Source organism: Natrix helvetica (genome assembly GCF_964273705.1).
Source record: "Natrix helvetica genome assembly, chromosome: 5".
Taxonomy (NCBI): domain Eukaryota; kingdom Metazoa; phylum Chordata; class Lepidosauria; order Squamata; family Natricidae; genus Natrix; species Natrix helvetica.
The window spans coordinates 72,411,442-72,435,535 of NC_138551.1; the positions used below are offsets into that span (position 1 = coordinate 72,411,442).

General features: G+C 41.4%; 1 protein-coding gene across 26 annotated transcripts in view; it reads left to right on the forward strand.

Moving 5' to 3' along the window:
* Positions 1-24,094, forward strand: part of JAKMIP3 (Janus kinase and microtubule interacting protein 3) — a 131,988-nt gene that overhangs the window by 35,654 nt on the left and 72,240 nt on the right. The window contains exon 2 of one of the 26 annotated variants that reach the window (XM_081955979.1): positions 4,983-5,083. The exons of the other annotated variants lie outside the window; for them this stretch is intronic. The gene's annotated coding sequence lies outside the window, so the exon portion shown is untranslated. The remainder of the gene's footprint in view (positions 1-4,982; positions 5,084-24,094) is intronic. 26 annotated transcript variants of the gene reach the window in all.

Below are 24,094 nucleotides of genomic sequence, written 5' to 3' on the forward strand. Positions count from 1 at the left end.
GAAACGACGAGTGGGTGGAACAACGGCGGGCAGAGGTAGGGCCGACATCCCCGTGGACCTTTGACGAGGACCTTTTGAGGTATCGGGATCGGCTCTACGTGCCTGCAGGACCGCTCCGTGGATTGGTTCTCTCCCAATGTCATGACACTCCGGCAGCGGAACACTTTTGCCTGTTCAAAACTTTGCACCTGGTTTCCCGTACGTTTTGGTGGCCTCGCCTGCGACACGACGTGCAGACGTACGTCACGTCATGTGTGCAGTGTCGACAGGCCAAATCAGCGACGGGAGCTCCTCCAGGCTTGCTACAGCCATTGCCGACCCCGGACAGACCCTGGGGAGCCGTGTCCATGGACTTCTTGACGGAACTGCCTCCGTCGTCCGGTTTCACTACGGTCCTAGTGGTGGTGGACATGCTCACCAAGATGGCGCATTTCATCCCCTGCCGGAGATTGCCGACAGCCCGCGCCACCGCCCGCATGTTCATCCAGCACGTGTTCCGGCTGCACGGCCTACCTGACCGGGTCATCTCCGATCGTGGTACACAATTCACGGCCCAGTTCTGGAAAGGGCTGATGGCCGCTCTTGACGTTCAAGTTTGTCTGTCCTGGGCGCACCATCCCGAAACCGATGGAGGGACGGAGAAGGTGATTGGGATTCTGGAACAATATCTGCGCTGCTTCGTGAACCACCAGCAGAACAATTGGGCGGAGTACCTTGCCGTGGCGGAGTTTGCGTTCAACAACTCGCAGCATTCCTCCACACGGACGACGCCTTTCATGGCGAACGTCGGGTACCACCCTCGTTTTTTCCCTCTCACCCCCGTGGACTCTCCGGTCCCTGCAGCGCAGGATTTGCTCTCTGAGCTTTAGGCGGTTCACCAGATGGTGCGCCGCTACTTGAATCAGGCGAAGGAGGATTACAAGCGGGTGGCGGACAGGTCTCGCCGTGCGGTGCCGGAATTGGCCGTGGGTGATCGCGTGTGGTTGTCCACGCGGCATCTTCCATCCCACCGGCCTACGAGGAAGTTGGACCACCGGTATCTGGGGCCGTTCCCTGTGGAGGCCGTTATCAATCCGGTGGCCTATCGCCTGACCCTCCCGCGCTCAATGCGAGTACACCCGGTGTTCCATCGCTCGCTCCTGATCCCTGAGCGGTCGGATTGTCCTCTCCGACGTCCTCTTCACCCCTGCTGTCGTCGCCTGAGGTGCACGCACGGCCATCGCACAGAGTGACCCGGATCCATGACTCGAGATGGCTCAAGGGTCGGTTCCAGTATTTGGTCGACTGGGCGGACGAGGACTCGGACGGGGGGTCCTGGACCGATGCGACGGCTGTGCATGCTCCAGCTTTGGTGCGGGCCTATCATGGACAATTTCCCTCTCGACCACATCCCGAGCGTCAGGCCCGGGGAAAGGGCCCTGCGGTGAGGGATAGTGTTGTGGCCCAGCCGGTGCCGCTGTCACCAGACTCCGAGAGTGATACTCCATATGAGTCAGCTCCAGAGGAGATGTGCAATCCTGGACAGGATTCGGAGGCTGAGCAGGAATCCGAGAGTCTGGTCGGCCACCAGGTGGCGCCAGAGGCATGGAGCAGCGGTGAGAGCGAGAGGAGGAGGACTCCCGATGCCCTGCCTTGGAGCAGCGGAGAGGATAGTGACTCAGGACTTAGTAGGGCGTTTCGAGATGCCCGTTTCCGGCGCGCCCACAAACGCAAGGAGCGTGGGCGTAATTATAGGCAGTAAAGAGCTCTCAGGTGCTGTTGGGAGACGCCCTTTTTAGGTTATAAAAGGGTTGACTCTGGACAGGCTCTGCGTAGCAATCAACAAAGGACTTTTGACAGCAACTCTAGTCTGGGATCCTGGCAAGCTGGATTGCTGCTTTTGTGTGTTCTGTCTTTGTGAGTTCTGTCTTGGTGGCTTGCTGCCACAAAACCTCTTGTCTGTTGGTGTAATAAACCTTGTTCCCTTGTACTGTTCCGGAGTGTGTGTGCTGTGTGGGCAACGGAGGAAGGGGGGTCAGAACAGTGTGTGTGTGTGTATATATATACACCATGCAGGCAGAAAACCATATTTTTATTTTTAATGTTGCCTTTTTATATTTGTGTTGTATTTGTACTGATAAATAAATATCTATACTAGTCTCCCTTTATTTATTTATTAGTACAAATACAACATATATATATATATATATATATATATATATATATATATATATATATGTGTGTGTGTGTGTGTGTGTGTGTGTGTGTGTGTGTGTGTGTGTGTGTGTGTGTGTGTGTGTGTGTGTGTGTGTGTGTGTCTGGCAACATTCTGTGTTGCTGCAATGTCCACAAGAAAAAAAATTGGTTACAGAATTATAGCTGTCATCTTGTACCAATTGTTTGGAGATATCTCTAACAATTTTTGGAACATTATATTTACTCACATACTTATTGGCTTATCACCCACGTAAACCAGGGAATGACCCAAACAGTTTGAGAACAGGTATTTTCTTAACAGGGATGTTTTTATCCACTTTTAATGTCAGTACTATTTTTTTTAATATATTGTAAAACGTTATGTCTATTGCTGGTCTTTGACCGTAATAAAGATATACTCAATTCTTATTGTTATCACTGGAGACCTACCCATCTAACTGGCTGGCCAAATACTTGATCCTTGCATTTTTTGTATAATTTCACAATTAACAAATAAACATATGCGGTTGTTGTCTATGGAGATTCTCATTTCTCCAGATCATGGTTGTCCCAAAGGTGGTTTTTCAAGAGGCAACTGGACTGTCTTTGTTTTTCCTTGGAGATTTTTTGCTTCTCATCCAAGAAGCTTCTTCAGTTCTCCAGTCAGCACCTTTGGGACACAGGTGTTCATTATACTTCTTTTTACTGATTTTTCTCACCAGATATGTGAGAACGATACGTTCACATAACACATTGATACAAAACCGAAATGAACCACCCTATGACTGAATAAAATGCGCAAACACAGCCATGTCATCTAAGCTTTTCCAACCACTGATTCCTCCAATTATCTAGACTTCCACAATTTACAACACTGGTCATGTTGGATGGCAAATTCTGGGAGTTATATAACTCCATTGCTCATCTCAATCTGGACCAGGTTTGGCTCATAATATCAAACTATGTTTTAATGCTATGAGATCAAGCCAAGCTAAGCCTTTGACTCTCAAACATCCCTTAGTTTGATGACCTCAATCATAGCCATGAAAAGATCATCAGCCTCCACAACTTCAACTTCTCCTTTAAACAAAATTCAGTATGATCCCCAACTCTGTTGAGTTTGTTGAAACAAAGCTGGCCTTTAAACTAGAGTTGATTTGGCTCCTTTTAATTAGCTGTGGTTTAGAATAAAGACATCCAAACCCTTTTTGAGCCGTGAGAGCCACAGTAAGGCTGCCTATGACATTTGTGTGGAAAGAGTCCAGATGTTTTCCTTTGGGGAGAAAAAATTTGGAGATGACGTTTTAAATTGTTATTTCCCTATATTAAGTCTAATTTAGAAAGCCACTATGCAGGGGTGGGTTGCTGCTGGTTTTACTACCGGTTCACAACCCGTGTGCCAGATGTGCGCCAGACACACATGCACTGTTCAACGTAAATTGTTCTTCATGCATGCACAGAACAATTTACAATGAACCGCACACGCACAGTCACTAAAAACCAAAATGGCAGCAGCCCAGTGGCGGTAAGGGGACCAGTTTGGGGGCGTGGCAGGCCTGGGTTGCTGCCAGTTCTGTGACTGAGGCCTGAATTCCACTACTGATTCAGCCGAACTGGGAGCAAGCCACCTCTGCTACTCTGGTGTAGCTAGTTAGGGCATCAGGCTAGAAACCAGGAGACTGTGAGTTCTAGTTCTGCTTTAGACACAAAGCTAGCTTTCAATACAATACAATAGTAGAGTTGGAAGGGACCTTGGAGGTCTTCTAGTCCAACCCCCTGCCTAGGCAGGAAACCCTATACCATTTCAGGCAAATGGCTATCCAACATCTTCTTAAAGACTTCCAGTGTTGGGGCATTCACAACTTCTGGAGGCAAGCTGTTCCACTGATTAATTGTTCTAACTGTCAGGAAATTTCTCCTCAGTTCTAAGTTGCTTCTTTCCTTGATTAGTTTCCACCCATTGTTTCTTCTTCTACCCTCAGGTGCCTTGGATAATAGCTTGACTCCCTCTTCTTTGTGGCAACCCCTGAGATATTGGAACACTGCTATCATGTCTCCCCTAGTCCTTCTTTTCATTAAACTAGACATACCCAGTTCCTGCAACCGTTCTTCATATGTTTTAGTCTCCAGTCCCCTAATCATCTTTGTTGCTCTTCTCTGCACTCTTTCTAGAGTCTCCACATCTTTTCTACATCGTGGTGACCAGAACTGAATGCAGTATTCCAAGTGTGGCCTTATCAAGGCTTTATAAAGTGGTATTAACACTTCACGTGATCTTGATTCTATCCCTCTGTTGATGCAGCCTAGAACTGTGTTGGTTTTTTTGGCAGCTGCTGCACACTGCTGGCTCATATTTAAATGGATGTCCACTAGGACTCCAAGATCCCTTTCACAGTTACTACTGTTGAGCAAGGTACCACCTATACTGTACCTGTGCATTCCGTTTTTGCTAAGTGACCTTAGCAAACTGTATGAATCCAGTCAGTTTGTCATGTTTAAATAATAAAGCAAAAGTTCAGTAAAAATTAAAACCCCTTCTGGGTTTGATACTCAGTTTTCTATTTTTGGAATACCCTCAAAGGGGAATAGATGGCTACTTTCAGCTAGTTTACAAACACCCCACTTCCAGGTTTTATGAGCCCTTCTTTCCCCTGCCCATCCAATTTCCTCTTTGTTTCTTTCCTTTTCCAAATCCACAGCATGTTATGTGGTGGGGGGGGGGGATTGTAATTTCTAAATGACATTCTGTGTGAATTGTTTTTCCCTGCTCGCTGCTGGATGAAAACCAACGTTCCCTGTTTTCATAGCATAGGAAGAGATGGGGGAGAAGCACCAGGCATTGCTTCAGAGATATCGTTCAGCTCTGGATGGTGACAGCCGAGCCTCCCCTTAATGCTTTATCATGTTGGTAAGTTCCATCTGAAAAATAAAATCAGATCTCTTTGCTGAGTCATAGACGCTTCTGAGCTGCATTTTAGAAAAGCCAGGAAATGGTTACTGTGAGGTGAGGAGAGTTTCTTCTGAATGTGTTGTGGTGGTGGTTGTGTTGACAGAGTTGTGCAGGCTTTAAAATTGCAATCCCTGCTTTAAATATTAATTCAGTCGGCTCTCTCTCTTTTCTCTTAGTGCTTTGTAGAAATTGCAGTGCATGCTGGTTTTTTTTAGGTACAGTCTTTAAGAAATGCTGCTTTCTAAGTCTAACCCCACCCACCCCTACCTCCGTGGGGGGGAAAAGCAAAGGATGCTCCCGCAACATGGCATTTTAGGCACGAGATGCTTGCACATTTACTTGGAGGCAGCTTCCACTGTGCAAAGGATTTCAGCCATATTTAATGGCCATTGGAGGCTCTTCTCATCTCACAGTGAACCTGCCTGGTTCATAGTATGCATGCTTAAAAGAATAAGTTCCACCCGAGAGCAGTAGGGCTTATGCTCGAGTAGACACAGGAATGTACACCTGGTGCATTTACCATCCAGATGATTTGTGTGTGCAAAGTAGCTGGGATGCCTGTGAACAGATAAATCTGCTTAGCATGGAAGGGCAGACGATAAGTAATTAGGAGAAATGGGTAGAATATGTTCTATTAATCTGCTTTCAAAAGTCTTGGAAAATGGGGCAAAAGCCTATAAGCTCAAAAATAAACATTAATTGCTTTTGCAGAATTAATCATTGCTGTATGAATGTGTGCATTTGTAAAAAAAATCTCCTCTTGAAGGACTGAAATTATGAACACTCTCAAAGGGAAGGGAAACATTTATACCCTTTCCATGGCTGTGTTGTCAACTTGTTTGCCTGCCTTTCTAAAAATGGCTTCATTTGGTTCAGGTTTGGGGCCCAAAGGAGATGTGAATAATGTGCATTAAAAAAATGATTCACCTTTGGGAAATGAAGCTGATAAATCAACTTTGAGAAAAACAGTTGTCCAAGAAAGTAATGAATTAAATGCTCCTGCCATACTTGCATTCAAACTTCTTGGTTACTCTTACACTTTCTCTACTTTACTCATGCATCCCAACTAGCATGGTGTTAAGGATAGGACAAGGATGGAGGAGATTTTATCTTCAGCCATAGAAGTTCACTGGATGATTTGGAACCAATTACTGTCCTTGAGTCAGAGGTGATATTCAGCAGGTTCTAACCAGTTCTGGAGAACCGGTAGCAGAAATTTTGAGTAGTTCAGAGAACCGGTAAATGCCACCTCTGACTGACCCCGACCCCATCTATTCTTTGCCTCCTGAGTCCCAGCTGATAGGGAGGGAATGGGGATTTTGCAGTATCCTTCCCCTGCCATGCCCACCAAGCTACACCTACCAAGCCACGCCACGCCACGCCACAAAGCCACGCCCATAGAACCAGTAGTAAAAAAAATTGAATACCACCACTGCTCTGAGTCTAATGTGTTCTCTTGTTGGAGAAAATTGGAGTAGGGAATATTAGGAATCAAATACTTTATGATTGTATTTTATTTGATTTTGTTCTGCTGATTTTTTGAGACCACTCAAGTTAAAAAAATGGCTCTTGGCAGTTTGCAATATTTCAAATATATAGTTAAAAAATATGACTGCCTGAACAAAATAACATCAATAACTTTCAGGAATGATTTGACCCACAAATACACTAACCCAAAGTTTTGGAACAGCGCCCGGTTTTCATGGATTTCCAGAACATTTAGAGAATGAAAGTCATATATGTCTCCCATGGGATGCTGTTCTACAGGGGAGGAGCAGTCTGAATCCTACAAGATGACAACATTTAATTGAAGGGTCCTGGAGTGGACCCACTCTGCCTAAAGAGTACCAGATGGGCAGGAACAACTGGAGATACTGTAGGCATTTCCTGAGATGACCAGACTTTATGTTCTGAAGGACTTTGCAGGTGAAGACCAGCACCCAGAAGCTGAATGGCTACCAGTGCAGCTCACACAGCAACAATAACACATGGACGTAGTAATGAATGCCCACTACTGCCTGCACTGTTTGCACTTTAAACTTGTTGTAGTTTCCAAATCATCTTCAAAGGCAACCACATGTAGGGCGCATTGCAGTAATCCAACTGTGAGATTGTTGAGCACTGTAACCATCTAGGGTCTCATAAATGAGAAAAGGCCCTCCTGGCCATAGCTGCCACCCATCCTTCGAACAATAACTGTGAGTCCAAGCTACACACTAATCTTACCTGGGGAAATGCAGCCCCATTTAAGACCAAAGGTAAACATGCCCAAAGAGCCATAGCTAGCCTTGTCAATCTGTTCCTCCCCATCCAGACCCAACTAGCCTCTAGATACCAGGTCAGTTTAGTAAATTAATAGCTTTACCTGCCCAATCCTGGTTGTGATGTACAATTAGGTATCATTAATGTATTGGTACCAAATCCCAAACTGAATGATGACCTCACCCAATAGTTCCATATATTGTAGACTTTAAAAAGTGGCAGTAACAGCATTGAACATTGAAGTATTGCACAGGTGTGGATGTAATCTCTTCCCTCCTGGGGAATCAACCACTGAGGAAAAAGGTGAACCATGGCAGCATAGCACAAACACACACTCCCAAGCCTTGAAGCCAGTCCATTCCTCAATGGTCAATGATGTAGAAATTTGCTAAGAGGTCAAGAAGCACAAGGATGAATGCCTCCATCCCAGGTCCACCACAGATTATCCACAAGTGCTACCAATACTGTCTCTGTACTATATCTTGGCCTTAAATTTGGCTGAAACAGATCAGTTCATCAGCTTCCTCCAAGTCCTTCTACGACTGCTATACGGGCAACTTCTCAAACAAACTTCCATACAAGGCGATCAGTTTCCTAGGATAGAGGAACCAAGTGATAGCTCCTTAAGAAGAAAGCATGACACTGCTAGGATCAAACTTGATCAGCTTTCTGATCTCCATTTCTGGTGACCAGGTCTGCTGACAAAACCACATGTTCAGGGCCTTTCAGGAAAGCAGCAGGCTGGGTGGGTGGGGAAGCCAATTGTATCTCAGTGTTTCATAGAAATGGGGCCACCACTGAGAAGGTGGTGATCTGGGGATAAAGGAGAGGAAGAGTGGTGTATAGATTAAAATATTACCCCAACAAGCCTGTAAAGAGGCCCCTTCTCTTCCAGGAGCTACAAAAAGTTCCTATTGAGCAGCACTTTGACTACGGAATTGAAAAAGTGATAGAAAAAGAGGAAAATACAGAGAAATTCTAACCAAATTAATTGGCTGACCAGAAGAGTTCAGCACTTGGCTAACGAGACTGGAATACATGACATTTAATATGATGGAGTTTTATATCAGTCTTCCCTTATAACACATATTTTTTCTTTTCTATTGTCGTCAGAGTACAACTTTAAAATATTTTTATAATGCAAATGACTGATTCAGTAGGGAAAAATACAGTGCTGTCCACAGGTTACTGCCTAGCGGTGTTACAATTAAAGTTGATGAAATGTGTGTACACATACAGAATTAGTCTATCTACAGATGTGTATACACATGTCCAGACATGTCAGAACTCTGACATGTCTGGACATGTGCAGGTTCTACCCAGACATGCCTGAAACCCCCCCCCTCTTTTTTTGTATTCACGTGACTGATTTGTGTATGTGCCTAGAATCACAGTTCTGACATGTATAGACATATAGATAATAAATATCATTGTTGGATAATCACTGCTTTGTTGGTTGCTCTGTGTATTTATGTGAGTATTTTCTTCCCAGTTAAAATTTTCCTGGATTTGCTGGAGGAATGTAGAATAAAGCTTTTAAAAGGCCATGCTTCAAAATGTTTATATGCATTTGTGTATTTGTGTAATCAGCTAAATTTGCAAACATACGCGTGTGGGTGTAGTGCGATGGATATATGGCAATGGGTATATTTTCAAGCAGATTTGAAAATGATGTTTCTTTAACTTTTACGAAGGGTAAAGCTGACTATGATTTTCACTTCACTTAGGCCTTATTTGAATCCAAATAGGATTAGAGTTTGGATTAGGATTAAATTAATCACTCTGGGGCTGCTGGTTTAATTCCCCCCCCCCTGCTTTTGAGAAAATGATTTTAAAACTACATAGAAATAAAAGCTTTTAGAAACAGGGGGCAACTCCAGATTGTGGCTGTAATTTAGAGAATTCCTTTTCTTACGTTCCAGACATTGATTTTGTAACTCCACAAAAATTAAAAGCATGAATAGGCTATTATTTGTGTTGGAAGAAATGTCCTTCTGGATTCGGCTCCAAGTGGGGAAAAAGACATTGGAGACATGGAGGCTGCTTGGAAAGATGGTTTTAATGGTGGACAGGACCACATGGCTTGAACAGAAAAGGTGATCACATGCTTCAATGTTGGTGGAGAAAAAGAGAAGAGAAGAGAGGAGCAGAAGAAGAGAAGAGGCTTGCAGGGCTTTTTATAATCTGTTCTGCCCCACCTATCTGTTTCCTGTTCCTGTGTAAGAAATGTATTCTGATTGGTTGCCAGACTCCCATGGGCCCATGCAAGGGCAACCTTCTAGGGTGAGTTTTGAATCCAGGTTTGATTGAGTTCAGCTGCCATGTGGTCAGTTGAGTAAAGGCTTATAATATCATGCCTTCATTGTCACTGCCAGAACTCTACACCCATCCCCCTGGAACTGAAGGGGAGAACTCTTTATTATGTAAAGTGGACTACCTTGGCCTTCTTAATGGCCCATTGACAAAGTGGGGAAGCTGCAGGAATTTACTTTGTGTTTAAAATGTGTTTCTCCCTTTTTCACATCCAGGAAATATAATATTCTGCCTTTTCAATATTCCTAGGATATTTCATTTTTTTGGGAGAGGGCTGGGTGATAACTTCCTACATTTATTTCATAATGCACAAGGTAGAGTTGCTTCCCAATACAGTGATGTTTAGGGTTCTGTTAATTGTAGAATAGAATAGAATAGAATAGAATAGAATAGAATAGAATAGAATTCTTTATTGGCCAAGTGTGTTTGGACACAAAAGGAATTTGTCTTAGTGCATATGCTCTCAGTGTACATAGAAGAAAAAATACATTTGTCAAGAATCATAAGGTACAATACTTAATGATAATCATAGGGTACAAATAAGCAATCAAATCATATTAGGAAACAATCAATATAAATTGTAGGGATACAAGCAACAAAGTTATAGTCATACATTCATAAATGAGAGGAGATGGGTGATAAGAACGATGAGAAGATTAATAGTAGTGCAGACTTAATAAATAGTTTGACAATGTTGAGGGAATTATTTGTTTAGCATTCATTCAGGGGAAGAAAACTGTTCTTGTGTCTAGTTGTTGTGGTGTGTAGTGCTCTATAGTGTCGTTTTGAGGGTAGGAGTTGAAAAAGTTTATGTCCAGGATGTGAGGGGTCTGTAAACCCATTCGCTTAGTTTTGGTTTGAATTCACATAGGAGTGAGGGCTAGATTTGGGTTAACCTAGTTGTGTATTCTAGTGTTGACTGTCACATTTTGGTTAACGCAGTGCTTCTCAATTATTTTCTGTCATGCCCCCCCAGGAAGAAGAAAACATTTCGCGCCCCCCGCACGACTGTAAATAGTATCATTTGTCTATAAAATTGTTATAAGTACACCTCTGCATAACACTGTATCCTTATTAACATATAAGAGAATAAAAAAAGAAAGAAATGTGGATCAATTTACAACAAAGAATAGCTTTATTAACTGTAGCAGAAAAGATTTAAAGGAGCACAGGATTTAAAGGAACACAATATTAAAAAAAACTTTAACCTGCAAAACAAAAATATATAAAATAATTTGAGCTGAACCCCCCTTTCAGGGCCCTCGCGTCCCCCCTGGGGGGCCCGCCCCACTATTTGAGAAGCACTGGGTTAACGGGATGAGGTTCAAGATGTTACGTGCAGTGGACATGGAACCTGTGACTCAACATCATGTGGGAAGTGGCTATGCATATCATATATGATTAGTACCTGCTGACCTCTGTATCATGTTGGATTTGTTTTCTTTGATGACATTACTAATTAAACAAACAGATAAGCTACTATTACTAAAACAACAACAACTACTACTACTACTAATAATAATAATAATACTATTACTACTAAGAACTATTATCTTTATTAAATGCAGGTAGTCCTCAACTTATGACCACAGCTGAGCCCAAAATTGCTGCTGTCGGGAGTTTTGTCCTATTTTATGATCTTTCTGGCCACAGCTGTTAAGTGAATCACTGCAGTTGTTAAGTTAGTAACACAATTGTTAGGTGACTCTGGTTTCACCGTTGACTTTGTTTATCAGAAGGTCACAAAAGGTGATCACATGAGCCTGGGACCCTGCCACTGCCACTGTCATAAATATGAGTCAATTGCTAAGAATTTGAATTCTGATCATGTGCCCGTGGGGGGTGCTCCAATGATCAGAAAAAGTCAGAAAAAGTCAGAAAAAACAGTATCCCTAACCTGAAATAGTAAGATTATCCTTCTTCTTCAATAGTAGCATTATCATGTGCTCCAGGCCCTTTTTCCCCCTCACAGATGTAGCACTGCACAGCAATTTGGAGCTCCGAGATCGCACGTCCGTATCGTCGTGACATCAGCTCCTTCTCTCACCTTATTTCCTTTTTAATACATCTACAATATCATTAATTGCCCCTTCAAAATTAATCCAAATTATCATTCCCTATTTCATCTATTAGCCTATTTTACTCCAGTGAAAACCCCTAGCTGTTTTCTATTTTCTGTTCCTTTTTCCTCCATATTCTTGCTCTTCAGTTAAACCATTATTCTCTTCTCTCCTATTCCCTGGTCTGAGTTATCCATCTATTTTTCTTATTTTTTCTTGCCCTTTATGGTTTCACACACATTTTTTAGCTTAATTCATTGTACATCCATGATCTCAATTTAGATAATTTAACAAAGGGGCCCCCAATGTAGACTCTATTGTAGATAATTGTTAACTTCTTTTGTTGACACTCATGATACTTTGTCGTCTTGAATAATATTTGCATTCTCTCCAGTGGTGGGTTTCAAAAATTTTTGGAACCTACTCTGTGGGTGTGGCCTCCTTTGTGGGAGTGGCTTGCCGGCCATGTGACCGGGTGGAAGTGGCTTGCCGGCCAAGTTCAGAGAACACCAAAGGACCCCACAGTCCTCTCCCTCCTTATCTTTTTCCTTTTTGTCCTTCGACTTCTCCTCCTTCTCCTTTCCCCACAACCCCACTCCCTTCTAGCACTGATGATGTTACCTAATTTGGTAATGAAATGTCTATAAGAATACCACCAAGCTCAGAAAGCATCAGGGATCCCACTATCCCCCACCTCCTCTTTCTCCCTTTCTTTCTCCTTTTTGTCCTTTCAACTCCCCACCAACACAACCACACTCCCTTCTAGCACTGATGATGTTACCTAGTTTGGTAATGAAATGTTTGTAAGAAAACCACCAAGCTCAGAAAGCAGCAGGGATCCCACTATCCCCCACCTCCTCTTTCTCCCTTTCTTTCTCCTTTTTGTCCTTTCAACTTCCCCCCCCCCCCACAACCCCACTCCTTTCTAGCACTGATGATGTTACCTAGTTTGGTAATGAAATGTTTGTAAGAAAACCACCAAGCTCAGAAAGCAGCAGGGATCCCACTATCCCCCACCTCCTCTTTCTCCCTTTCTTTCTCCTTTTTGTCCTTTCAACTCCCCCCCCCACCCCACTCCCTTCTAGCACTGATGATGTTACCTAGTTTGGTAATGAAATGTTTGTAAGAAAACCACCAAGCTCAGAAAGCAGCAGGGATCCCACTATCCCCCACCTCCTCTTTCTCCCTTTCTTTCTCCTTTTTGTCCTTTCAACTCCCCCCCCCAACCCCACTCCCTTCTAGCACTGATGATGTTACCTAGTTTGGTAATGAAATGTCTGTAAGAATACCACCAAGCTCAGAAAGCAGCAGGAATCCCACTATCCCCCACCTCCTCTTTCTCCCTTTCATTCTCCTTTTTGTCTTTTCTGCTCCTTCCCCCCCACCCCCTTCTAGCACTGATGATGTTACCTAGTTTGGTAATGAAATGTCTGTAAGAATATCACCAAGCTCAGAAAGCAGCAAGAATCCCACTATCCCCCACCTCCTCTTTCTCCCTTTCTTTCTCCTTTTTGTCTTTTCTGTTCCTCCTCCCCCCCTTCTAGCACTTCACCAGCTCAGGCGAGACCGGAGAAGTTTCTCTTCTCAGAAATGTCTTCTCGGGCTGCGCCCGTGTGATCTGAGCAACCACACGATTCACCTCACTCACTGTCTCCCTGGCGACGGGACGGGGCTTGCCTGCGCTCCACCAGCTTGGGCGCGACCGGAGAAGTTTCCTCAGTGGAGCTCCTGAAAGGGACGCAGGCTGCCACCGCTCCACTGAAGACATTTCTGAGAAGAGAAACTTCTCCGGTTGCACCCAAGCTGGTGGAGCGCAGGCAAGCGCCGTCCCATGACAGGGGCGGGGCAAGAACTTCCGGGTTCATTGACTAACGGGATCGCGCGATCCGGTGCGATCCGGCAGAAACCCACCACTGATTCTCTCCAATCGAAACCAAAAAACATAATTTGAAAGCTACAGCATATTTTGTTAGGCAACTTGGGCAATTTGCTATTGCTCACAACAGGGGTTCCATTGTGGTTAATTACTAATACCTTTTAAAGTTCTATGTGCATTAGGAAGCTTGGCTTGAGTAATGGGATGGTTTGTGATTGGCTTCTATCAGCATATTTCTGAAAACCACATCAGTTTTTCATTTGATCTGAAGTAGATTGCTTCCTGGTTTCCAAGTGCAATATTTCCTATTTGGTTAAAGACCGGATATATATAATCCGTCATCTCACTAATGGTTAATAATAGATAAAATGGAAGTAATGTTTTGATTTGAGGCAATGTCACATCCTGATCGATGAAACTACTCTGGAAATCATTTTCCCCCTCTTCTATTTTGAGCTTGTTGAATGTACTTCTTTTTATCACAACAGTGTTATATAATTGACGTTGTATCTGGATAGGCTGAATGACTCTTTATGTGCTTCCTTAAGGACTATGAAGTTAAACCTTCTCAAGGATAATTTGTTCCCAATTATACAAAGATTGAAAACAAAGGCTACTTGAATACTACCAACATTGACAAAATCTGTCTCAGTCAATTGCAAAAGGCAGCTTTACTTTGAACAGCTTACATCCTGCAATAATACTACCATCAATCAATATCTCCAACTCTCAGTTCTTCAGGAAGGACTCGATAGGTGGGTTAAATGACAAATTCAGTTTAAAACATCTGGCTGAATGTGCAACCAATCAAACTAAAGACAAAATAATCATAAAATAAAAACACAGGTGGTCCTTGACTTTATGATCCCAATTGAGCCCAAAATTTGTGTTGCTAAGTGAGACATTTGTTAAGTGAGTTTTGCCCCATTTTACGACCTTTCTTGCCACAGTCGTTAAATGAATCACTGCAGTTGTTAAATTAGTTAAGTGAATCTGGCTTCCCCCATTGCCTTTGCTTGTCAGAAGGTCGCAAAAGGTGATTATTATTATTATTATTATTATTATTATTATTATTATTATTATTATTATTATTATTTATTCGACTTATCAGTCGCCCCCTCTCCGCAAAGGGACTCGGGGCGACGTACAATCAAATCAAATATACAAGTGTGGCATGGAGGAGGTAACATCAATGTTTAACAATACAGATGCAAGTGCAAGCCACTAAGTTAAAATAAATAGCCATAAGTTAAGACAGTTAAAACAATTTAAAAACCCAAAATTTACATTTACGGTATTAAAATTGCCAGGGAGGTTAGAGGTTCTAGTTAAGCCAGGCCAGCTAGTTGGAACAGGTGGGTCTTGAGTTTCGTGCGGAAGGAGCGGAGATCGGTCGTTATCCTGATATCTGGGGGGAGGTCATTCCAGAGGGCTGGGCCCATCACAGAGAAGGCCCTACTCCTGGGCGCCGCCCTCTGACACTGCCTGGTGGACGGCACCCGAAGGAGTCCCTCTCTGTGAGAGTGAATTGGTCGCAGGGATGTATGGGGCAGAATGCGATCCTGCATGATCCAGAATGTGATCACATGACCCCAGGACACTGCAACCGTCATCAATATGAGTCAGTTGCCAAGCAGCTGAATTTTGATCACGTGGCATTGGGAATGCTGCCATGGTTGTAAGTGTGAAAAATGGTCCAAAGTCACTTTTTTCAGGGCCACTGTAACTTCAAACGGTCGCTAAACAAATGGTTGTAAATCAAGGACTCCCTTTAAACCACTTTGCTTTAGTGGTGAAGGTACCAGATTAGAAATCGGGAGTCCATGAGTTCTAGTCCTGCCTTAGATATGAAAGTTGACTGGGTGACTTTTTGGAGGAAGAAGGAACATTAGGTAGGTTTGCCGCCTTGAGTGATTTATAAAAATAATAAATAATAAATAAACACAAATAAGTAAAAACAATAGACCTCCTGAACTATTACTCCACCAGAATGTAACATATATTGTCACTAGTGCTACCACCACAGTTTTATAGTTCAAAAATACTTAGTGTCTTCCAGTAGACAGAGAAAGGCTTTATGTCAGGGCAACACAGAACATTGCTTATTCTGTTTTCAGATCGCCATGCGTACATCAATCACTTCGAGCGTTCTTTTTATGGATATGCCTTGACAGTTTCTATCTACTTTTAGCGACCTCAGATTCACCTTTATGACACTGTCATTCTTTGTCCCACTCTTTTGAAATAGCAAAACAATTCCCATAAAAACAAACCACATATTTTATTACGTTTTATAACACAATCAATTTTGTCTAATAATTTCTCTATTTTCAATTTTCACCATAAATGTGTATAATTTTTTTTGGGAAGGACAGTTTTTAACAGACATTAAGGCTTCTTCTTCTTTCTTTCTTTTTTTTTGCAACAAAAGCATTTTTTTGTGGATGGCTATTTTTATATATAATATGCCTATGTATTTATGTACATAGATAGATAACTTTACATCTAGAAAGTCCTCAGTTATTAAGACTGATCAGAATAATAAAATGTTTATAAGAGATAGCTGGGAAAATAGAAGCTTGCTGATTGAAAATGATTAGAACTGTAGTTCTGAAGATTTAGATGACCTCAAGGTAAAGAAGTCTAGACCAAATTCTTAGGCTATAAATGTAATAGTATGATAATCTCTCTTAATCAATGAATGCAATGATCAGCATGGGGATTTCTCTTTATCCATGACACTAATTGAATGATTATGGGTCATTTTCAGAATCTGTTAACGTCCTTGAACAGAATGCTGAACCAATTTATATTTTTATTAAGAGAGCTGGATAACATGCATTTGGTTTAAAAATGCATGAGAATTAAGGAATGACTGAGAGGTCATTGAACTTAATATCCATATACATTACTTATGTGATCTACAGTGCTGATGATTTAAATATATACTGTTAAATATTTAAATATACCTATGAGGACTTTCTCTATGTATCCATTCCACAAGATGTCCTTATTTCACTTTCCAAAATTATTATTTTATAAATAACTCAAGGCAGTGGATATACATAATGTTTCTTCTTCCTCCCTTTCCCCCCCACAACAATCCTGTGAGGTTGATTGGCCTTAGAGAGAGTAACTGGCCCAAAGTCACTAAGCTAACTTTCATGCCCTAAGTAGGGCTAGAACTCACAGTCTCCACATTTCTTGTTTGATGCCTTAACCACCAGACCAAACTGGCTCTCCTTTATTATTAATTCTCCTATATTATCCCTGTAAGTCCTACTTTAATCATCCTAAAACTTCTGCATAAATCATATACATTTGATTGACAAATAAATACGATCAGGCCTGGAGCAGAAGGAGCTGTAATACCTAGTTTAGTAGTGGATTGCTAAAGTAGGATTTGCTATAGTTCCATCTCAGGAGCAATGGAAGCCAATCTAGTTAGGGTTTCTCTCTTGTATGCCCCATACTCACTATATCATTATTTCAGCAAGTCGAGCTATATTTTATTAATGTATTTATAAGATTTATAGGTTTTGCCCAACCATTGAGTTCAAAACAATCTTCCGTCCTTCACCGTCCTTCCTTGCTGTTCCTTAGAACAGCATGGTCTCTTGGGGAAAACACACAACTGTATGGTGCTATCCAGTGGTGGGTTTCCAATTTTTTTACTACTGGTTTGCTTGTTCTGGGTGGGTGGGCGGAGCCTCCTGCCACCGCTACCGGTTTGCCTGATCTGGGCTGAACCAGGAGTAACCCACCTTTGGTGCTATCACTCTTCTTTGCCTCAATTCCCCCTTCAAAACTGAGCATTTGGCACATATCTTCAACCCCTGGTATGAGCCAGCCTTAACAAGAAACATATTCTTCCCTATCTATTCCTGCCTCATCATCTTCCCTTTGTAATATCTCCCAGTCGTTGGCAAGCTTAAGGTATTTTCATTCTGTAAAAACACTTTGTACATTGATTAATATATAGATAGTATTTTTAATGGGAAACATTCTGGCTTGAAGTCTGACATCTAAGCTGCCCACAGTTTTCTCTTCCTAGATTTACCATGGCCTTTGGCCAAAGTCTTGGCTAGAAAGTTGGTTTCCTAATGTAAATACAGTTAATTTATTCAAATCTTGTGCCTTAGCTCAATACTGACATGTGTTTTCTAAAACCCAGCTGTGTTTTACATTTCAACAGAAATAATTTATGGAACTAGGAAGTTAAGGGTAATTTTGGCCTACTCTTGATTTGGTAAAAATAAATTCATAAATATCTATAGTGTCTACTGATGTTGTCTTTGTTTACACTGATTAGAGTTAATTATGCTGGCAAAGCTTTCCAATGGAACTGTGCTTAAGATAATTGGCTCTTGTCAGATGCTGTTAAAAAGGCAAAATTGAGTTAAATTCAATGGCTATTTTCATAGATAATTACTATTTGCTTGTTGATCTTAAGGATGTTTATCCTGTTCTTTAGACAGAAAAGGTCTCCGAGCACATCACTTGCAAGAAAAATAAGTACAAGCCACTTTGATACGGTGATTAAGATGTTGGTCTAGAAATTCTAGACCTGCCTTAGGAACAAAAGCCAGCTGAGTGATTTTTGGCCAGTCACTCTCTCTCAGCCCAACTCATAATAAAAGACAACAGAACAGAACAGAATTCTTTATTGGCCAAGTGTGATTAGATACACACAAGGAATTTGTGTCCAGAGCATAAGCTCTTGGTGTACAAACAAACAACAAACTGATAGATCATAAATTATAGTTACAATCATTAATCATAAGACAAAAACAGAATTGATAAATCATAATATGATATCAGTAGGAGAAGATAGTAGGAAAGATGGAACGATGAGTAAAGATGAGATGATGTGATAATAGCAATACAGCCTACTAAATGAGTAAATACCTTTAGGCATAAGACCATGCTGTGCAGAGGTGGGTTCCTACCGGTTCGGCCCAGTTCGGCCGAATAGGTAGTAACTCGGCCCGCCATATCCCCAAACTGGTTGTATCAGTGGCGGTATAGGTGCCGCCATCTTGTTTTTTGCTTCTGTGCATGCGCAGAAGCATTTTTATAGTACTGCATATGCGCGCGTAGCTCATCCCTGAGCGAACCAGCAGTAGCGGCAGCCAGAACTCACCCCAGATCCTGTGGCAATTATGTGTTCAGCAGAGTGAGGGCACAGGCAAAAAAACTATCCTTGCATCTAGTTGTTTTGGGCCTACAGCAGCATCCTGAGGGGACAAGTTGAAACAGTGTGTGTCCACAATATGAGGGGTCTATAGGTATTTTCTCAGCCCTCTTTTTGACCCAGGTAGTATACAGATCCTCAATGGAAGGCAGGCTGGTTGAAATTGTTTTTTTTTTCTACGGTGCTAACTATCACTTGAAGTCAGACAGTTATAAAAGTACATATGTCAGATTCTATAATAGAACTGTATCAGCAGATCCTTGGGCAATCTGAGTTAGCGCAGGAAGAACACCAGGCTGTTGTGGGGAAAATAGCATGGGGAGGGATAGTATGTTTGCCACCTTGAGTTCTATATGGGGAAAAAAATTAAAAGTCTAAATAAAAAAGCAGTGAACAAAAAGGCTTTTGCAAATCCAAAGTTTACAAATCTAAAAGGAATGAAATAAAAGAAATGGAAGTGAAACCAGAGTTTATGTACCAAGTTTTTAAAATGGCTCATGTTATTTAATGACAACTCTAAGAGGATGAGTATAGTGTATTATTATTAATAATAGTAGTTGATGACGACGACAACAGCAGCAGCAGCAACAACAATAATAATGCAAAGATAGGTGCCAATGGTAATAGGTGTCTTGGGTGCAATCCCAATACAACTGGAGCACCACTTGAACACCATCAGCATTGACAAAATCATCATCAATCAATTGCAAAAGGCAGCTTTGCTTGGAACAGCTTACATCTTGCATTGATACTTTTAATATTATTGAAGAAGAACATCTGCCTATCCCTGGTCCTTGGGAAGGGCTCAGTAGGTAAATAAAACTGCTGCAAGCTCAAAGTGACCTACATAATTGTGTTTCTTGCTTTACCCCAAAAGAGCAAACCTATGAAATACTGTAGGTTGCATTGGGAGAGTAACTGGCCCAAATTTGGCCCACATTCATCCAGAGAACTCTGGGGTCGAGTCAAGACTTGCAACTGGGCTTCCCCATTCAAATCCTATGGGTGTTTTTTAGAAGTTTTTTTTATTTTTTCTTTACATACAGATCCCCCAAAGTATACCATTACATCTTAACAAGTACTATTTTAGATTGTTCAATAGTATATCAGTTCCTCTTACCATCAACCCACAACAACTATCATTAGCTTTTCTGCTTTCCATACACCATATTGTAGCCTATTTCCCTTCCAACCCATCTCCTCTCCCTCTCTCCTCCTCCCTACCTCCTTTCTTCTTTCTGCCATCCCTCTCTTCTCTACTTCCCCTTCCACTCTCCCTCTCCCCTCTCCTCTTTCCACTCTTTCTCTCTCTCCTACTCTTTTCCTCCCTTTTTCCTATTCAAATCCTATGTTAACCACTATACTTATTATTTGTTGTTGTTTTCTACGGGGTCCAATGGAATGTCTCTTCTTAATTCAGTTCCTTCTTAATCAGTGGAATGACTTGCCTCTAGAAGCTGCGGGTGCTCTGACAGTGGAGATTTTTTAAAGAAGAGATTGGGCAACAATTTGCCTGAAATTGTATTAACTGAGCCACGTTCAGAGTATGTTCAGAAGAACAGATAAGTGAAAGCAATGAGGGAGACTACAGACTCTGGAGGGACTATAGAAGATAAGACCATCATTCTGAGCCCTTGCCACACCCAATCCAGTTCATCATTGAAAATAGTAGGGTAGTGTTTCTCAACCTTGGACATGAGCACCACTCCTTATAGTCGGCAATGACTAGCAGAGTAAAATCCACAGTGACTCCTTTACCTTTTCTTACCTACTCAGCTTCACTTTCGCTTTCATAGAGTGTCACAGGGAATACCGCAGCCTGCATATTTCTGATTTTTGTAGGTGCAGATATTTCACAGCAACTGAATATCTTTTCCAAGATTTCCGTGTCTGCTCTACCAAGTGCTAGTCTGTGGTGTATTTCTTGGCTGCTTGTTCCATGTTGTTGATGGCTGATTGCTCTCCAAAAGGACAGAAGCTATCCACTACTTCAATATCTTGACTGCCAATTCTAAAAGGTGAATATAACTAGCAATCATTTTAAAGTTTCCATTAAATAAAGCCTTCACGTTGTTTTTCATAATGTAAAGATGCTAATTTTTACTTTTTAGGGGAGACAGGGAGTAGCGCATTAAAGAAGTTGGTAGAAAAAGGAGTGGGCCAGGAAACATTTGTGAATAAAAACAATTATTACAAAACAATGTGATAACTGTATATTATTAATTGTAATAATTAAAAACAACTATCCTTCATGCCCCAAAACAAGATAGCTTATTGCTGAATTCCAACAGCAAATAGGGGATAATTTGGCAAAATAATGGGAAAGAGACCTTGAATAGAAACTACTATTATGTTGATTTTCAAATCTTTTTTTTTTACTGTCACTGATCACAAGAAAATCAGATGATGATGATGATGATGATGATGATGATGATGATGTAGATTTAATAGAGCCACCCAGTCCAGAAAAAAGTGCAGTGGTGCTTATTCTTAGCTATGTGTTTTAGGTACATAAAATGAAAAAGATTTACTGGTTACTATGCTAACTACTATAATTTCATGGAAAGTTCATTATCAAAGTTCATTGTTCCATTATTGATCCACTTATTAAGATAGATGGTATAATGAGATATGTTCACATCAGTGGTGGGATACGACTGGTACGCCCCTGTACTGACATACTGGTGCCTGCTGGGAACACCAGGTACCATTACGGTACGGTGCTCCAGAGGAGGGCCCACCCACCCGCCATCTCTCCTTACCACTATTTGAGCCTATCAGGGCTTTGGCACATGTGCAGGAAGCATACGGCACCTGTGCGACACACCACCAAGCAGCTGGAGCGTCGCAGGCGGTAAGTACACATGCACGGGCTGTGCGCATGATGTACATGTTCACGTGGTGGACGCCAGGCCCATTGCGGCATACCGGTTGCAACATGATCCGGAACCTACCACTGGTTCACATACTATACATACATTCATCCTTTCGTGTGTCTCCTCTTCCAGCCCAGCGAACCCTTCAAAAATTATTAGGAAAAAGTATTTTGGACTTCACAAAGGCAACCCCTCTCTGCTTTTCATTAAAGCAGGCCGACATTTTTCAGTTTTCGCATGAACCCACTACAGTCAATATAACTCTTAGAGCTCTAGGTCACTTTCTACAGACAGTTGTAGAAGCCTGGAAAAATGTTGATTGACAACAAATAAAGAGGTGTTGTGTTTATGCAAAATATAAAGTACTTTCTCTGAATCATTTTCAAAGCATGCATAGCCTATTATCTATATAACTTACATTTTTATTATGCAAACAATAAACAAAGGCTTCACCTGCTTCAGATGTCATACCCAAGTATCCTATTTCTTTCATTTCTACTTTGCTCTCTTCCCCAGGCCATTAGTAGCATCACATATCCTCACTATTCCCATGTAACAGCCTTGCTGATGCATAGCAACTTCCTGATGTCCAAGCCCATTAATCAAATGTGTATAGATTTTCTACTCAGCTGGAGCCAGAGCAATCTAATTTCCAATTCAAATGCCAACAAAGTTGCTAAGTAATTTTTAAGAGAGATGTTTGCGCTACAATAACCACACAAAGGGATTTCATTCATGGCAGGAAGCTGTTTCCAATGCAGGAAGATCTTATTTTCTTGAATTGATATTGAAGCTTCCTTAGCTCTGTTTAAAATCACAAAGAAAATCTAAAGTTGTTTTTTTCTTTTTCTTGAGTAAATTTGAGAGGGAAAATGCACATATACGAAAGTCCACAGGAGAGGGAGATTAACACTGTCAAAATGGCAGGTGCAATTGTCTCAATTTCAAGCCTTACCCTTTTAAATGGGTGTAATGTTTTTGAGACTCATTATTCAAAAGAAGTGGGCTTCAACCTCCTACCATTTTGATGCCCCATTTTGATGCAGTTTTTCATCTTATTTTTTGTCAGATCACAAGCCTCTTACATGAATGTATTTCCTTGACAGGGAAATGGGTTTCGGGCCATTGCTTTGAATTTTCCAATTACGAGAATAAGATGTTTCAGGTAGGTAAGTGTGCTGAGAAACATAGTTTCAACAAACTACATCTAAATCTTGTCTTAATTAGAAACCTTGCATAAGATGGAAGCAGATTTGTTCTTTCCTTAGAACAGGGCTGTCAAACTCATGGCCCACAGGCCAGATTCGTCACGGGCTGGCCATGCCCATGCCGGGATTAGTGAAGGGAGAAAAAGCATGATACATCACATGACACCGTTGTGACTACGCGAATTTGACACCCCTGCCTTAGAATGATAACAGGGCAGCCATACAAAGGTGCAACATTTAGGAATGCAATCCTAAATGTTAGTGAAGATAAATTGAGAACTCTATTTTTAAATGCAATTAACTGAATTGTTGCCCAGCTTTTGCAACTAAGGATGGTAGCCGTAATCCAGGCCAACAAAGATTAATTATTTTATCTATTATGCATATTGCATAAGGGCACTGTCAAAAGGTGCCCATAAACAGAAACGTATCAGCAATATATGTCTTTAAAAGAAAATTCCACTGAGTTCAGTAAACTTTTGCAAGTCTGTTATTAACTAATTATTTTTTATATATATACTTTATTGAAAAGACAGTGCCATGTCAGGGTAACAATTACAAACAAAGCAAAGCCAAAGAAAAATCAATAGCAAATCTTAACATACTTAACAAGCTTGTTATTAACTAATTCTTAAAAACAGAATTATTTACTTGCAAAAATAAAAAAAAAAGGTTTGGAAAGCCGGGGTTTTTCTCACATACTATTCTTTTTCTTTTTCTTTAATTCAGTATTATTTTATCTTAGTGGCCAATCCTAGCTTTGGAGATATGTTAGGATTATAAAACCCCAAATTCCCCCCTTACATGGTTAACAGCACCCTCAACATATTGGAGGATAATCAGAGAAGACTTGTTTGCAGAATCATATCTTTTTCATGTGACTTCAAATATCAAGTGTTGATATTTCGCTGGCAAAACAAAGAAACCTCAGTCAATCTCTGCGACATTGCCAGCCAGATGTTCTATCAGTTACTACAGTTTGGCCATGACAAATCTTGTTCATGTGATAAGAGGCAGTAAGACTCATTTCATGCTGGCAAAGTCCACAAGTGGCTAGATGGCCTTGGTTAATCCTCTAGGGTACAGACATACACAAACAATTCTCTTTCTTTGCACATAACAAAGAAGCCTTAAAGAAGAGATAAATTCTAGAACAGTGTACAATCCAGCACCAATTCTT